The sequence below is a fragment of the Leptonychotes weddellii genome, chromosome X (assembly GCF_054177405.1).
Source record: "Leptonychotes weddellii isolate Sample4059 chromosome X, ASM5417740v2, whole genome shotgun sequence".
In the NCBI taxonomy this organism is placed as follows: domain Eukaryota; kingdom Metazoa; phylum Chordata; class Mammalia; order Carnivora; family Phocidae; genus Leptonychotes; species Leptonychotes weddellii.
This window is the reverse complement of record NC_138385.1, coordinates 22,507,842-22,525,818: the sequence shown is the minus strand read 5'-3', so window position 1 is coordinate 22,525,818 and position 17,977 is coordinate 22,507,842. Positions and strand designations below refer to the sequence as shown.

The window sequence follows — 17,977 nt, the reverse complement described above, 5'->3', positions numbered from 1 at the left end:
CCCCCCCCCCCCCCGCCAGGAGTCAAGAATAAATTGGTCGAGCGCCCGGCCTAGCCTAGTAGCCCAGTTCCTTAAGTCTCCCAGACCCTAGAGAGAGAGACCACGTTTTCTGGGAGTCGGGAATAGTGGGATGTAAAGAAAAAAAAATTTTTTTTCTCCAGTGTCAAGTCTTCTGGTAGAGAATTGGCTTGCTTTCTCTCCACAGCCGAAGCGAAAAGCAAACAAAACAAAACAGAACAGAAACTCAAAAAGCAAAACCCCTAAATCACTTGGGATCAGGTGCCAGAGTTCCGCCAGTAGAGTTCTTTTGGTGGGAAGGAGTAGGGACCGCGGGGAAGCGAGGGTCCGGAACTAGGGCGGAAGGCCCCTCGCTGGGGCGTGTCAGAGGAGGGGACAGGGAAGGGTGATGCCCGACTGGGCTGCCAACCTCGGGCTGCGCGCGGGGCGCAGGGGCCCGGGGGACGAGTTCCGACTGAGCCCAGTTTCCGATTTCCCACGGCTCGGGGCTCTGCCGGACATCCCTAACGACCTCCTTTCGGACCCCCTCCCCCCATTAAAGAAAGAGGAAACGCGGCCCACTCCGGTCCGCGGCGGAAGCGCTGCCAAACGAATGAGTAAGTCAGGCGCGGGCACGGCACCTTGTTTACCCCACTCGGCGGCGCGCCCCTGCGGGCGCCTCGTTCGCAGACGGCGTCGGAGACGCTGAACCCGGGAGGCAGTCGGCCACGATTGGTCGGTGATAGGGAGGAGGACGCTGGGAGACAAGCGTTGCAGTGCCAGCTCTCTGCCGCTAGATGCCGCTCCCTCCCAACAGGAGCCGAGCGCGGGTTCGTGGCCGACAGATGGCGCCTGCGCGTTCCATTCGCCTCCAAGTCGCCGAAGAGCGAACACCCCAAACAATCCCGAAGCGCCACCAAAAAAAAAAAAAAAAAAAGAAAAAAAAAAGAAAAAAAAACCCGCCGGATCCGACCGCCACTTTCAAAACCCCCCACCGCTCTAGAACCGCGGGAGCTTCCGTCCCTGAGTAGAATTCGAGGGTGTAAAGAAGAGGAAGGGGAAAATATCTTGTACCAGCCCAGGGGTGAAGAAGCCCCCGGCCTGAGAAAGAAGGAAGGAGGAGTGGGGGAGGCGAACAGTCTCGTTGCTGCCTCTGTGTACGCTGAGGGGGGAGGTAAGTTATAAAATGGCGGAGGCGAAGCTTCTAGAAGTTTGGAGGGGCACCCGGAGGGCGCGGGGCCCACTGTGAGGTGTGTATGGTTGAAATAGGGCGCGAGAGAGGAGTTGGGAGGGAAAGAGAATGGGCACTCTGTTGCCATTTAATTTCCCCTCTACTCCCTTTGCTCCCAACGGGGCCAGCCATGGAGCGGGTGGCTAAGTCAAGACGGGGAGAAGCCTCCCCGTCCCCGCGTAACCCCCAACCCTTCTTTCTGCCTTCTCCCCCCAAGTGGCTACCTCAACACTACCAAGGAACTTCCAGCCCCCCTTCCTCCCTACCTCCTACTCCTAGAGTGGCTTTCTACTGCACGGACTCTTCTTTTCGACTACCCTCGCTGAAGATTCTCTCTTCCTTCCCTCGCCCAACTCTCCCTCGGGGCCTCCACGGAGACCCCCCCCTCCATGGGTGGCCCAAAATGGAGAACGCGGAGCAGCGCAAGATGGAGGCTCCGCTTCTCTGTGTAGCATTAGATTTAGGTGCCTTTTCTCCGGCAGGCTCTTAAGCCTGGGAGAGCCCAAACTGGAGGTGGGGTGGAGTGCGAGCCGTAGTCGGGGGAGGAAAGCCGGGGAGGCCGTGGCTGGGGTGGGGGAGAGCGCGGTATCGTGGTGAGGGGAAGGAAGAGAGCAAAATGGTGGTGCTGGGAACCTAGGGGGGAGGGGAGAAGCGGAGGCTCAGTTGTGTATATTTGGGCCTCGGACCGAGGGAGGCGAGGGAAAATCTACTCTGATCACACCCCTCCCTCGTGCCCCCTCCCTTCCCCTCTTTCCTTTCCTCCCTCCCTTCGCTCCCTCCCTCTCTTCCTCCCTTCCTAGAGAGGGAACAACATTCATGTGACGGGCCCCTCTGCTTCTCCCCCGCCCCATCATCTCCAGCGCGTGGTGGGGGAACTGCTTGGGAAAGCGATTGGCATCGATCTCTCCATCCCTTCTGAGGCCCGACTTCGGTCAGTTTTCTTCGGGCAACAATTTTATAAATAGGCTGGGGTCTGGTGGTGTTGGCCCCCGCGTGCAGACCTTGCCCCGAAGGGGGCCCTGCCTGCCTGGCATGGGAGGAGGGGGGAAGGGCGGGAGTGGAAGGCTGTTTGTTGGGGGGTTTTGGCGCCACTTTTGTTTTAGTTTTAGTGCTGCTTTTCGTTCCCACCCCCACCCGCACTGTCTTTCTCAAGGCACGAACTGAGCTGATCCTTGCCCCAGGTAGGCAGCTTCTGCTTTTTCCCTCCACACTTTTATTCTTGCTTGGGGTTGACTTTCTTTTTTCTTCTCTCGCGTACCCGGTGATCTGTGGACGGCGATTTTAGCACGAAAAGGGTCTGTTGGGCCATGGGAGAGAGAAGGTGTGGGAAACAGCATCAAGTAGTTCCGCAAAACTTTGAGCCCCGTTCCCATTTTCTTCTGGCCTACATTCGTAAACGTATTGTTGATTTCTGCCTTTTTTTTTTTTTTTGTCGCGAGAAGGTCTTGTTTTGCCTTTAGTTTTTTATAAACCGCTGTACTTTCGACATTTAGTTTCCGCTCTCCCTTCGTGTATATGTCATTTTATTTTTAATTCTGAACTGTAATGGGTTTTATCGTGAGATTTTTCGTGCTGCAGTGTTCAGCTTTAATTTTTAATATTGCATTAGTAGTTTCATCCGGCTTGTGAGACTTTCTCCTCGGTGGCCTAGAAATGTTTTATATGTTGTTGCCTACCACCCCTCCCTTCCCCCTCCCTCCTCCTCTCGCTTGGATGTAGTTTCTTAATTGAGGGTCATGGTGTTTGATTAAATGGTTATTTACAGTTTACACGATCTATCTATTAGAAACTTTTGATCTGTGGGATTAGGTTTAAGTAAACGAAAAGCTTGTGTTGCTTTGAAATGGTTCCTTAAAATGCGCGGGCCGCCCCCCCCCCCCCCCCGGTAAAGCCCCATCTTCCCCTCGTACTGGAGTGTAAATTCCATACCCCTTTTCTCCCACGGACCGCCGTATTTCACGGCAGCCACACCCTGTATTTGTCTCTGTGGATTGGACTCATTATCAGCTTAATTTAGTGACTCTTAAACCACCATGATGGGACTTGCTTAAGCACGAAGCTTCTTTTCCTGTTTAGTCCTAGTGGTTAGTGTCGAAAGAGGAATAATCGAGGTTTCTTGATGAAACCTGGTGCGGTCCAACCTCTGCCTTTTTTCTGTTGTCTTTTTTCCTACTCCGGGCTGTTGGCGGTGTCAGCACCGCTGCTGGGGGCGGGGGTGGAGGGGAGAAAGAGTCGGGTTACCGAAGTGCGTCATTCCTGGCTCTAGCAGGGCCTGCTCGGGAGCTGCTGGTGTTTGTTACTGTCCTCGCAGCACTTTCCTGCCAACCTTCTCTCTCTGCGTATTGGTTAGGAGCAAGAGCAGGAGGCGGTCTTCTAATTCTGTAGCCTAGCGCGTTGCGTTTCAGGGTATATGTGAACTTATTAAAAAAAAAAAAACTGGCCCTGGAAAGTGGATACATTTCTGTTTAATGACATACAATACAGGTAGTTTAGACTTGCTTTCGTATATTTTCCAATGAACGGTGGGGTTAGTTTTGAACATTTTAAACCACTTCGGTTAAAATGCTTGGTTTTCTTTTTACATTGATATCAATCTATAATTAGGGATCAGAAGGACCAGTTAAGGCATAAGTGTTCAGTGGTTTTTCAAGTGGTTGAATTGTAATTTTATGACACATTATGTTAAATAGTCTGTTTTTTTTCGTTTTGAGCCGAGGTGCTATATGAATACAAGCTAATTGCAGATATTTAAGTTCATTTTCATCACATACTCCTTTTTATCCTTGTAGATATAATTTTAAATATGCCCTTTGGATCTTAAGAACTTTCTTAAAATTTCTTAAAGATGGCTATTTCTTTGTTTTTAACTGAATTCTTAAATTTTCCACCTAACAAGTAGTTGTGTAGGGTGACAGTTACATTGCTAAATTCTTGACTTCTTGCTAGTCTTTGATACTTCCGTATCTTTGGATTTTTCTCAGTGTACTTTTTGAGCACAGTGTCTTCTTAATTCTTTTCTGAAGATGATAATTGGAGGAGGGAGTGGTGGGAGGTAGAGATGAAACAAAAGTGGCCTTGAGTTGATTGTAGCTGGATGATGACTACAGGAGAGCTCATTGTACTACTATTCTCTCTACTTTTTTGTGTGTACTTGAAAATTTCCATAATTAAACAAAAAAATTTGAAGAAAAGATTTCAAATTGTCTTGGAATTTTGGTGTAATGACATAGGTTTGTATTTACATATCAGTTATCTGCATGGAAAACTTGGCCTTGTATATAAGTACTCACACAATGCCTGATGTACAAACTTTCAAAAAATATTTAAATTGAACCAATATAGAATAAGCAATATAAGTTCTTACTAATTGGCTGAACTTTAAATGTTTGTAACTTGGTCTGAATGTGGTCAACTTCTAGTTTCTTTTTTTAAGTCTTTGAAAACAGGAAAATTCCATTCTCAAAGTTTGTAAATTTTGCTTGTCTATTTCATTAAGTTGGAGTTACAGTGAGTCAGTATGAAAGGGATTTACTATTAATAGGAGGGACTTTGGCAATTGCAGTAAGTGACAGTGGAAGGGATTCGGGTGCCCTAGGGCGCATTCCTGGTAGGAAGATAGAGGTAGGAGTTGAATTCAGTTTCAGTATTTGGTGTTTAATGAATGGGTAGAGAGGAGGATTGGAAAATAAATGTACTTATTAGCCATTCTTTCCCACTGTGAAATAACTAGCATTCTAAGGTATCAGACTGGCAGTGGGGGTGGGGTGGGTTCTTTTTTTTTTTTTTTAACTGATATGAAAACGAATGTTTACTTATAAAATGAGTTAAATCCCACCCCTTTAAGGATTTGGTGCTGTAGTTAAAAGTCGATATGTAAAATATTCTGATGTTTTCTATAAAGGACATTCTGACCATTACCCATCAGCAGTAAAACTGCATTGCAATTGAAATCCTCAGTTTCCTTAATTAGTATATTTGTGAATTGCTCCTACACTCTTTGAAGGTAAGTGCCTTATTTTCTGCAGTTTTGTGTTGTCCAGTGTCAGGCTTTTTACCCCTATGAGATGTATTTTTGAATACATGTCAAAGTTCTAAAGGAAGTCCAAAATAATGGATATTTAATTTTTACATTGGGTAAAGTGTGTTCCCTCATCATTATTAAAGCAAAATTCCGCCTTAGTCTAGGAACAGATATTTCATAACTGCTAATATTAGTCAGTGTATTCATAGTCAACATTTTAGCTTTAGAAGAATGTTATGAGAAGACATTACATATTTTGAATTCTGCAAATAATCTTAAGTAGATGATGAGGATTGTGGCTTCAGATTTATTGTGGCAAGGTAACAGCTAAAATACTAAGCCAACAAATTATGAGTTTGGTAACTTTGAAGTCTGTTTAGTTAGGATTTTTTTTAAAGCCCAAACACTCCACATTTTAATGAAATTAAATCCTGCATTTCTTTTTCATTATTTTCTTTTTCAATCTTACCTTACTGACTGGTGGTTGTCTGAGGACCTATGTATTAAAATAGGTAGGGAGGGATGGGGAGCAGGCTCAGGCCCAAATAAATTATCTTTTGGGAATATAGTGTTAGATGTGAAAATATGCCTTGGACAGTTTAGTAGTGCTTAATATTCTGCATGTTTAACTGATGCCACCCACAGTCGTGTGTGGGAAGGGAGTAAACAGTGAATAGCATATTCTTTTTGTTTTTGGTTCTTTATAATAGATGGAAAACTCCAGTTTTTGATGCTGCAAGTTAACTTTTGAGTTTAAAATTTACATTGAATGGACACAGTGATTTGTTCATTGTATCTTAGCAGGATAAGGTTCACATCTCTTTAATGTGGTGACGTTTGTGCCTCACATGTTGAGAAAAAACAACCTAGTCTTGTATTAGCACTTTGAAATTGCTATTAGATTATTCAGATACTTGAAATGACAGTTATTGTACAGTGGAGCACTACTGTATACCTATTTTGGAAGTTGGGGAGCTTAGCAAAGGAAAGGGATAGTCTCAGTTACCTATGGGTATCCGTATATACTGAAATGTGATTAATCATTGGAGAATAAAGAAGAAACTTTAAAGATCAAGGCTATTTTAAAAGTTCTTTACATTTTCCTTTTGTAGTTTTCTACATTTGTTACGTGTATAGGACTTCTAATTTGTGGTTCAGTACTGTTGCTGTATAATATTTTCTCTATATCTCTGGCTATCATGAGCGGTGGTTATTGCATGTTCTTTCTGTTTGGCAAAGATAGTGTGAGAAAACAAAATTGTCAGTTAGATTTTTTTTACATGTCCTGGGTTGCCTGCTTTGCATTTAATTGAACCAAATTTTATATTTCTTCAGTGTAAGTGGTGTTGCTTGTGGAGTCTTAATTTTTGAATATGTACATTAAAAAAAAAACTACATTTCTTTAGCAGCTGTGGTAATCTGCTACCTGAACTGTGTTCCTAATGTATGCTTGCTATAGTTCTATCTTTGATACTAACCAGAGAAAACAAGAAGTCTTTACATATGGTTAGTCAAGAGATTATTGAAATTGTTTTATACTCCCCATTCCTCCAAAGGAAGGAAGGGCGAATAATGTTAATGTTCTTTTTTATTTTTTAATTGAAAAATACATTACTAGGATTGATGAGACCAACTAGAGAGATTTCTGTAAGCTCTTGATAATCTAATGTACACTCAAAGGTAAAATTTCTATTTAATGACAGACTGTTGTTAGAAGGGGAAAAAAGTAAGTCCTGTTTATACTTTTTGCATGCATAACATTGGTGTAATGGGATTTGACCTATAACTTGTTGAATCCTGAGATACTCTAAGAAACTGTTAATTTAGTTTGAGTTCCTTTTGAATGTCAATAACTGTTTTAACATTTATTGTTTAATCTTCTTAGCTACGTTGCAAGATAGGTGGTTATCATTTTACAGATGGGGAAATTGAGGATCTCAGGGAATGAATGACTTGTCACAGGATAATAATTGATGGTCTGAATTCACACCCAAATTAATTTGGCCTCAAAGCCTTGGCACTTTTTTGTTATTGTTAAAGTTCACCAGTTTCCCTTAACTAAGTGGTTTAGGTCTTGGGTTATCTATCACCAGAAAGCATGTATCATTTTAATATTGCAAAATGATTTTTTTTTTCACATGTAGTGCGAGGTAAATGCAGATTTTTACACTGGAGTTGCTGCCTAATGAAAGGTCTAAATTGTGTTTTACACTAAAAGATAGTTGAAATAAATCTGAGCTTTGGTTTTGTTTACATGTGCTTTTTTTTTTTTTTAAGATTTTATTTATTTGCGAGAGAGAGAATGAGAGAGAGCATGAGAGGGAGGAGGGTCAGAGGGAGAAACAGACTCCCTGATGAACAGGGAGCCCGATGTGGGACTCGATCCCGGAACTCCAGGATCATGACCTGAGCGAAAGGCAGTTGCTTAACCAACTGAGCCACCCAGGCGCCCGCGTGTGCTTATTATACAAAAGTTCGTGTAATAATATGTTGAATTGTATTCTTGATTTTTTGTTTTTTGGGGGGGTGTCATACTATGGTAGATAGAGTGGTTTCACTGAATTTTTTCCCTTATGTCATTTATGTTCTATACAGGCTAAGTGTGTCTGAGAATAGCTTGTTGTTTATTGAGTGGTTAGATTTGAAATAAAAATTTTTTATAAATAAAAATGACTGTTTTATAATTCACTGCTCTGATTGATTCTGTAAGGGGATTTTGTTGTTATTTAATGGTACCTTAAAAATAATTCTTTCTTTGTGTTAGTATCTCTATTTGCTTCTAATTTCTATTCTAGTTCATCTTTTCACTTTATTAAATTTTCTTGTTCTAATTTGTATAGGTAATAGTTAATATTGGTGTCCTGGATTATTATTAGGTTCATTAGTGATCAGTGACAGGAATCTTGGTCTCAGCTTTCTTTGCTTTTCCTCGTTTTCCTTTCTGCTTTTCATAAACTACAACTAGAACTTCTCTTATCTGAAGGACTGCTAGATGTTGGATAGCTGGCCTACAATAAATTAGTGGAGATGAGGTAAAACAATGTATAGTGCTTTTCATAGCCATGAGTCAAATTTATATATTTTATGTTAATTGTTCCCTTAAGCTTCATTCTGTGGGAAATAATTTTTCCAGTGATGCAGTCTTCTACCCCAGATTCTATCTTTGTTCAATATTGAGTCTTTTCATCCATATTTCTCCCTTTGTACTCCCAAGAATAGCAAGACCCTGGTGTTCTACAACAGAATTATGCCCCAAGGCATCCATTGTATATAATGAATTAGTTTCTCTCCTGTGTATCTGGAAAGATACTAGTTTTGTACCATTCTTGGGAGAATTCAGGAAATCGTCACTCAAATCATTTTGAGTTCTGTGGTTAACATTGTGGAACCCTGGATGAGAAAGGCTGCAGAATATTAAGGGTCTTGGTCTGGTGCTAAGCAGTTTTACTTTTCAGTTACTTTCCTGTCAGTAACCTTAATATAGCCTTATGTATGATAAAATGTGAATGCAATTGATAATATTGCTATCTCGGGATAAGTTGGTTAGTGTTGATTTCAAGCAGTTAGTGCTACTTAGTTTCAAAAAATTGAATGTGGGAAGTTAAATGCATTATATGATTCAAAACTTTTTATAAAAAGTATTTGACGGTGACTAACATTAGCAACAGTTAACACTAACTGAACTCTTACTCTCTGTCAGACACTGTTAAAATGCTTTACATGTATTACCTCACTTAATCTTCATGACCCTATTACCCATTACCATATGATTTATTGCTCAAACCAGGATACTTTTCAGAATGAACGGGGGGACACTAACTGGATGGCATTCTGGGATAATAGTATCAACTAGGACTGTCCCAGAGAAACTAGGATTTATGACATCCCTGATTAATATCCCATTTTTCAGGAGGCATCCAAGGCATAGGGAAGCTGAGTACATTGCCTAATTAGTAAGTGGTAGGAGGGGATTCACAACTTCTACAATTTATTTGGACATGAAAGTGATTTAAATGACTTTAAACAGCCATATTCTGAGAGTTTATTTTTACTCTTGGGGGAATTTCTATTGGTGTGGGGTTGATTGTAAAAAACAAGAGACAGTGTTTTTTAAATTCTATTGAGTAGAATTTCCAGTTGGCTTATTTCAAGTTGACTATTGGACTTCTGAATGACTGTTGAAAAACAACTTCTGAGGTCCACTAAAATAAAAAAAAAAAAAGAAAAAGAAAAAAACCAAGATAACTACTTTTACTATTTACATCTTTGTTTTTCTTATGTATTATTATTCAGACCGCCCTTACTGTTTTCTTGGGAGGAAATGTTAATTGTACGCTCTTTCTTGGGGGTTCTTACGTGGAAAATTTCTTCTGAAAAGAAAACTGAAAGAGAAATAATTTTGTGACTAGGGAGAAGTGGTATTAGAAAGAAAAAGGTACAGTTTAGAGACTTATTTGAAGTTAAACTGATTCAGTAACATAATTTGAAATTTAAGTCTTGTAGAGATTGAAGTGTTATTTCTTTTATTTATTATTTTATTTAAAGATTTTTATTTGACAGTGCGAGCATGTGTGAGAGAGCACAAGCAGGGGGAGTGGCAGAGGCAGAGGGAGAAGCAGACTCCCTGCTGAGCAGGGGACGGAGTCGGGGGTGAGGGTGAGGGGGGGATGGGGGCTTGATCCCAGGACCCTGAGATCATGACCTGAGCTGAAGGTAGACCCTTAACCAACTGAGCCACCCCAGGAGCCCCTGAAGTGTCATTTCATAAAATTAATACTTCTCCCTTATTTTTGGGTGACTTTTGTAGTTGCCTTCTGTTCCCACCTGTTTATATTTGTGGTACATCCTACCCCCCCAAAAATGATTACTGTAGGGTTAATTCAAACATTTGGAGAAATGATTTCAGCATAATCTCAGATTAATACTATACTGTAAACTAAGATTTTTTTTTTAGTGGGGGTGAGTATTAGCTGATCTTTTGTTTAAGAAAAATTACTATTTTTTTAAGGTTTTATTTGAGAGAGAGAGTGGCAGAGGGCAAGGGAGAAGCAGGCTCCCCGAGTTCACTTAGTGGAGCCAGACATGGGGCTCCTGAACTCAGGGCTTGGTCCCAGGACCCCGGGATCAAGACCTGAGCCGAAGGCAGACACTTAACTGACTGAGCCACCCAGGTGCTCCGGTAGAGAGCTGATCTTAAGAGGACTAAGTTTTTTCATACTTGGCTATTTTTTGGCCATTTTAATATTTCGTTGAGGAATTTGTGTGTTTTTTATCCCCTAGCTAGTTCACTTTTGGAGGTTTTGTTGGTGTCAATATTTTACAAACAACTGCAAGGTTATTAAGTAGGTCTATTTAATTTTGTAAGTCTTTTCTTTAGTTTATTAAATCCATCATGAAATTGGAAGTGGGGGGATTGCATTTTTGACCAGATTTGTGGGCCACAAATAACAAAAGGTTATTTTTGTGGATTTGGTTTATTATATGAAATTAATACAGCTGGTATGTATGTATATATTTATTTATTTAAAAGATTTATTTGTTTATTTTTATAGAGAGAGAGCCCAGGGCTAGGGAGAGAGGAAGAGAGAGAAACTCAAGCAGACTCCCTGATGAGCGGGAAACCGGATGTGGGACTCTATCCCACGACCATGAGATCATGACCTGAGCTGAAACCAGGAGTCCAACATTCAACTGACTGTGCCACCCAGGCGCCCCTACAGTTGCTATTTTAAAAAGCTATTGCTTGTTTTTAACCTAGGGCTCATGGATAGGGTAGAGGTGTGAGAACCCTATCAAATTATGTACAAAATGTATGTGTTTCTTCAGATTCTCAGAAGGGTTCATTGTTGTTATTGGCTGGTACTTAAAGTGCCTACAGAGACAGGATATACAATGGTCAACTAGATTACATAGTCCCTGTCCTTAGGTAATATTGTCAGTTGGGCTTTATCACCCCAAAGGGGTTAAAAACAACACTTTTAAAAAACACTACATACTGGGATTACTATATATTAAAGAATGTTAGGCTAGGGTGCCTGGGTGGCTCAGTTGGTTAAGCGACTGCCTTCAGCTCAGGTCATGATCCTGGAGTCCCTGGATCCAGTCCCGCATCGGGCTCTCTGCTTGGCAGGGAGTCTGCTTCGTCCTCTGACCCTATCCCCTCTAAATGTGTTCTCTCTCTCTCTCAAATAAATAAATAAAATCTTTAAAAAAAAAAAAAGAATGTTAGGCTAAAACCAGTAGCCATCAATGCAGTTGTTTTTGATATGGTGTCCTTAATTTGAGATTAGTGACAAGTATTTTTTTTTAAGATTTTTTTTTTTGTAAAGATTTTATTTATTTATTTGACAGAGAGAGACACAGCGAGAGAGGGAACACAAGCAGGGGGAGTGGGAGAGGGAGAAGCAGGGTCCCCGCAGAGCAGGGAGCCCGATGTGGGACTCGATCCCAGGACCCTGGGATCATGACCTGAGCCGAAGGCAGTCACTTAACCGACTGAGCCACCCAGGCACCCGTTTTTTAAGATTTTATTTTTAAGTAATCTTTACACCCAATGTGGGGCTTGAACTCACAATCCCGAGATTAAGAGTCACATGCTCTACTGACTGAGCCAGCCAGGTGCCCCTGGTGACAGGTATTTTTAAGGACTACTCTGAAAAGCTTTGGGGGAAAAATAACAATTGAGGACTGTAAGTGTAGCCTTGGAATGCTTCAGTCTTTGGTTGTTAATAAACAAAATTAAAAGAGCCCATGATCATCCCCTGTAAGTAGTTACTGTTATCCAGAAATTGAGATCTTCTAAATGATGTTATGGTTTTGTGTAAAAGCAAAAGAGGCAATTGGCAATCATTTTTTTTAAGATTTTATTTATTTGTGAGGGAGAGAGTGCATGCACAAGCAGGGGGAGCAGCAGGCAGAGGGAGAAGCAGGCTCCCTAAGGAGCAGGGAGCCCGACTTGGGAGCCTTGTACCTAATTTGCAAACTTTGTGGCAACTAGAATGTTACTACAAAGAACATGGTTAATATCCTCTTTAAAAAGGTCTTTTTTGTGGTTTAAAGAAATAATATTAAAGATAGGAACATGAACCTTTGAGAATTTCCCTTTTACACTAAAGAAATAGAGAAAATGTAGGAAATATTAGCAAAGCCATAATATTTTTCCTTTGGGATATATCCCTCCCTTTTTCCACTACTCATTCAGGCCAAAAGACATTCCTCAGACTTTATTCCTGGCAGGAGAATTGAGGAAGTGGTGGTAGCCATGGTTGGCAGGGAAGCTGAAGCATGAAGGTATGTTTTTGAAAAGCAAATTTGTCAATGACAAATGGATTTTTCCAGCTCTGTGTATATGTACTTTTTTGAGTTTTGATTAAATATCAATGCATAAAGTGCTACTATTCATTGAGGAATATTCAGTAGTTGCATTCATATTTGGGTGTTCTAAATTTACTTGAAAAATTTCAGAAGGATTATTTGGACAATATGGGATTATATTAGGAAAGATTCTTTACTGGGAAATTATTTCCTAAACTTTTGAAGTTAGACTGAAACAGGTATCCAGGTTGTTGCATAAAAATAGCAAATCTAACATGAAGGGTAATTATTCGTGTGTGTGTATGAATATATAGTGTTTAAATGTACAATATTGGTGAATATCCACATTTATCTCTTTTAAGTAGATTGTTAACTTCTTCAGACTAGGAATTGTGGTTTTTTTTTTTTTTAAAGATTTTATTTATTTATTTGAGAGAGAGAATGAGAGACAGAGAGCACGAGAGGGAAGAGGGCAGAGGGAGAAGCAGACCCCCTGCTGAGCAGGGAGCCTGATGCGGGACTCGATCCTGGGACTCCAGGATCATGACCTGAGCCGAAGGCAGTCGCTTAACCAACTGAGCCACCCAGGCGCCCTAGGAATTGTGTTTTTATCTAATTTTGAATTCTTGTGTCATGTGGTATGTTACACAGATTCTCAAATGATAATTGAATTAAAACCTTAGGTTTTCTAGAAATCTAAGCCTGCATTATAATTACATTATTAATGTTTATATTAAAGAGCTGTGTGTTGGAAGAGAAGTGGTTAATGAATTTCCTCTAGTTGTTTTTGCAGTGATGATAAACTTTAAAGTTTGTATCTCTAGGATATCATTTACAGCATCTACTAGATGGTAAGTTGTAGTACGTTCTCCTAACACTGACTTTTTTATTTCTTAAACCCTGTGATGTAGTTCGTGGTATTTTCATTTACTGAGGTTCCAGAATGGTTAAGTGACTTGCCTAAGTTCATTCAGCTAGTAAGTAAGTGGCAGAGCCTACTTTTGAATCCAATTTTGCCCAATTCTAGCATACTTCTTTACATGGTGATACACTGCCTCCCAGTGGGGTGATTTATAGATTTCTTAGTGATAACTTTTTTTGGGAAAGAGAATAAAAGGAGATAGTAATTGGGGCACCTGGCTGGCTCAGATGGTGGAACATGAGACTTGATCTCAGGGTCACGCGTTCAAGCCCCACATTGGGTGTAGAGCTTACTTTAAAAAAAAAAAGGAGAGGGGCGTCTGGCTGGCTCAGTTGGTGGAGCATACAGCTCTTGATCTTGAGGTCGTGAGTTCTGGCTCCATGTTGGGCATGGAGCCCACTTAAATAAATAAAAATTTTTAAAAAACAGACAATAATCCAGAATTTTTGGGACTGAGGAGGAAGTTAAACTTCTCAAAGTAGTCAGAGGACTTTTGGAAATTAAGTAGGAGAAAGGCTTTTTTTTCCTGCTCTGAGAATTAAAAGCACATTTAAAAAAATTTATTTTTATTGTTTTAAAGATTTTATTTATTTATTTGAGAGAGACAGAGAGAGCATGAGCGGGGGTAGGAGCAGAGGGACAAGCAGACTCCACACTGAGTACGAAGCCTGACGAGGGGCTTGATCTCATGACCCTGAGACCATGACCTGAGCTGAAATCAAGAGTCAGACGCTTAACCAACTGAGCCACCCTAAATTTATTTTTTAATTCCAGCTTAATTAACATTCAGTGTGACATTAGTTTCAGGTGAATAGTATAGTGATTCAGCAATTCTGTACATTACCCAGTGCTCACCACAATAAATGTACTCTTAATCCCCTTCACCTATTTCACCCACCTCCCCTCTGGTAACCATCTGTTTGTTCTCTATATTTAAAAGTAGGTTTTTTTGTTTTCTCTTTTTTTTCTTCATTTGTTTTAGTTCTTAAATTTCATATATGAGTGAAATCATGGTATTTGTCTTTTTCTGACTGACTTCACTTAGCATTATACTGTCTAGATCAATCCATGTTGTTGCAAATGGCAAGATTTCATTTTTTATGACTAATATATATACACCACATCCTTTTTTTTTTTTTTTAAAGATTTTATTTTCTAAGTTATCTCTACACCCAACTTGGAGCTCAGACTTAAAACCCCAAGATCAAGAGTCACATGCTCCGCTGACTGAACCAGCCAGGCGCCCCTCCACCACATCTTTATCTGTTCATCTATCGATGGACAGTTAGGTGCTTCCTTATCTTGGCTATTGGAACTGATCCTGCAACAAACATAGGGGTGCATACATCTTTTCCAACTAGTGTTTTTGTATTCTTTGGGTAAATACCCAGTAGTAGAATTACTGCATCATATGGCAGTTCTTTTTTTTTTTTTTTAATTGTTATGTTAATCCCCATACATTACATCATTAGTTTTAGATGTAGTGTTCCATGATTCATTGTTTGTGTATAACACCCAGTGCTCCATGCAGAACGTGCCCTCCTCAATACCCATCACCAGGCTAACCCATCCTCCCACCCCCATCCCCTCTAGAACCCTCAGTTTGTTTTTCAGAGTCCATCATCTCTCATAGTTCGTCTACCCCTCGGATTTCCCCCCTTCATTCCTCCCCTCCTGCTATCTTCTTCTTCTTCTTCTTTTTTTTTTTTTCCTTAACATATATTGCATTATTTGTTTCAGAGGTACAGATCTGAGATTCAACAGTCTTGCACAATTCACAGCGCTTACCAGAGCACATACCCTTGCCAGTGCCTATCACCCAGTCACCCCATCCCTCCCAACCCACCCCCCACTCCAGCAACCCTCAGTTTGTTTCCTGAGATAAAGAATTCCTCATATCAGTGAGATCATCATATGGCAATTCTATTTTTAGTGTTTTGAGGAACCTCCATACTATTTTCCACAGTGGCTGCACCAGTTTGCATTCCTACCAACAGCGATCAAGGATTCCTTTTTCTCCACATCCCTGCTAACACTTGTTGTTTCTTGTGTATGTGTGTTAAAGATTTTATTTATTTGAGAGAGAACGAGAATGAGCGGGGGAAAGAGGAAGAAGCAACTCTCTGCTGAGCAGGGAGCCTGATGCAGGGCTCGATCCCAGGACCCCAAGATATGACATGAGCTGAAGGCAGAAGCTTAACCGACTGAGCCACCCAGGCACCCCTCTAATGTGTTTTTTTTTAAGTAAACTCTACTCCCCCAATATGGGGCTTGAACTCATGACCCCTAAGATCAAGAGTTGCATGCTCTACCAACTGAGTCAGACAGGCGCCCCATTTCTTGTGTTTTTGATTTTCTTAAGATTTTATTTATTTGAGAGAGAGTGCGCGAGTACGTGTGTGAGCACACCCGCATGAGCAGAGGGAGGGGCAGAAGGAGAAGCGGACTCTGCTAAGCAGGGAGCCTGATGTGGAGGCTCAATCCCAGGACCCTGAGATCATGACCTGAGCTGAAGGCAGATGCTTAACTGACTGAGCTACCCAGGCGCCCCTCTTTTTTTTTTTTTTTAAGATTTATTTGAGAGAGAGCGTGAGTGGGGGTGAGGGACAGAGGGAGAGAGAGTTTCAAGCAGACTTCCTGCTGAGCATGGAGACCCACTTGTGGGGCTTGATCCCACAACCCTGAGATCATGACCTGAGCCAAAATCAAGAGTCAGACACTTAACCAACTGAGCCACCCAGGCCCCCAGAAAGATTTATTTTCTACCAGTAGCTGATAGAGGATAAATCATTCTCAGTCTGAAGTTAATATGTGATGTGTCATATTTTGTAGTAAGCATCAAGTAACACCTAGAAGAGGATTGGATGGGGGGAAGATGATAAAATTTGTTATAGTCTACCTGCCTTAATCCTCAGTAATATTGACATCTGAATTAAGTTTTAGTAATTAGGGACGCCTGGGTGGCTTGGTCAGTTGAGCATCTGCCTTCGGCTCAGGTCATGATCCCAGGGTCCTGGGATCGAGTCCCATATTGGGCTCCTTGCTCGGCGGGGAGCCTGTTTCTCCCTCTGTCTGCCACTCCCCCTGCTTGTGTGCTCGCGCTCTCTCTCTCGACAAATAAATAAAATCTTTTAAAAAAATTTAGTAATTAAACTTGTTATAAACTATGAAATAAAATGTTATCCAAAGCATTGTTGGCATATATCTCACTACTAGTGTTCCTACTAAAGGACAGTAACACTAATAGGAAAATCTGTTCAGGTAAATTGGTTTAAGTCCAGGCAACATGTCAATTTGTGTTTTTTGTTTTTTTGTTTTTTGTTTTTTTCATTTTCTCCTGTCTCCGTTTTCTGCTGCTTTTCTACTTCCAGTATCTTTTACGATTTCTAAAATTCTCCATGGGAAGTAGAAACGTTTTGATGGTGATTTCCTTTTTTAAAAAAAATTTTATGCTATTACTACTAACACTAGATAACCAAATACTAGGCACTGAAATAGAAGTGATTTCAAAAAGTAACCCATTTAATCCTCCCAACAGCCCTGTGAAGTGGGTACTATTATTATTTCCTGTTTATAGTTGAGGAAACAGAGGTGCGAGCAAAAATGTACAGTTGTCCAAGGATAGATAACCTAGGAAGTGGTGGAGATTTGATGTGAACCCGGGCAGTCTGGCTATAGAGTCCATGTTTTTTTTTTTTTTTTTTTAAGATTTTATTTATTTATCTGAGAGAGAGAGAATGAGAGACAGAGAGCATGAGAAGGAGGAAGGTCAGAGGGAGAAGCAGACTCCTCGCCGAGCAGGGAGCCCGATGCGGGACTCGATCCCGGGACTCCAGGATCATGACCTGAGCTGAAGGCAGTCGCTTAACCAGCTGAGCCACCCAGGCGCCCTAGAGTCCATGTTCTTAACGCTGCATATAGCACCATACTGCTGATTAGTTGACAGTAATGTGAATGGTTTCCTTATCTTGGCAGTATATTATTTTAAGTAACTGTATTTAATTGTAGAGTGAGGGGGTCAGCAGAGGATTGGGCACATTTCTGATTCTCAGGTTTCCAGGGTGTAAAATAGGTATAATCCCATCTGCTTTATGTTATTATTTTTTTAAAGATTTTACCTAATAGAGAGTGAGAGAGAGAGGGAGCAGGGCGTGGGACAGGGGGAGAGGGAGAGGCAGACTCCCCGCTGAGCGAGCTTGGGACTCCGGGATCATGACTCAAGTTGAAGGCAGATGCTTAACTGACTGAGCCACCCAGGCACCCCTATCTGCTTTATGTTATTATGGGGATTATATAACAGTACTTTTTCTGAGTGTTTTCTGTGTGCTGGACAATATATTGAGGGTTTTGCCGGCATGAGAGGTGCCCAGATAACTGTAATATTCCCATTTTTTGAGTACATCCCATTGGTCAGATACTTGACGAAATATACTACCTTCTTATATTTTGTAGGGGATGTTTTATACTCAGTTTACAGATTGGAAAACCGAGG

General features: G+C 41.2%; 1 protein-coding gene across 7 annotated transcripts in view; it reads left to right on the top strand.

The window, feature by feature from the left end:
• Positions 1-594: 594 nt before the first annotated feature.
• The window catches only part of STAG2 (STAG2 cohesin complex component), a 133,834-nt gene continuing 116,451 nt past the window's right edge, over positions 595-17,977 (top strand). Inside the window, exon 1 of one of the 7 annotated variants that reach the window (XM_081808290.1) lies at positions 595-614. The gene's annotated coding sequence lies outside the window, so the exon portion shown is untranslated. Of the gene's footprint in view, positions 615-991; positions 1,172-1,193; positions 1,248-1,720; positions 1,742-2,009; positions 2,160-2,310; positions 2,410-17,977 lie in introns of those variants that run through there. The other 6 variants (XM_031038203.2, XM_006742503.3, XM_031038204.2 and 3 more) reach the window with 6 other exon arrangements.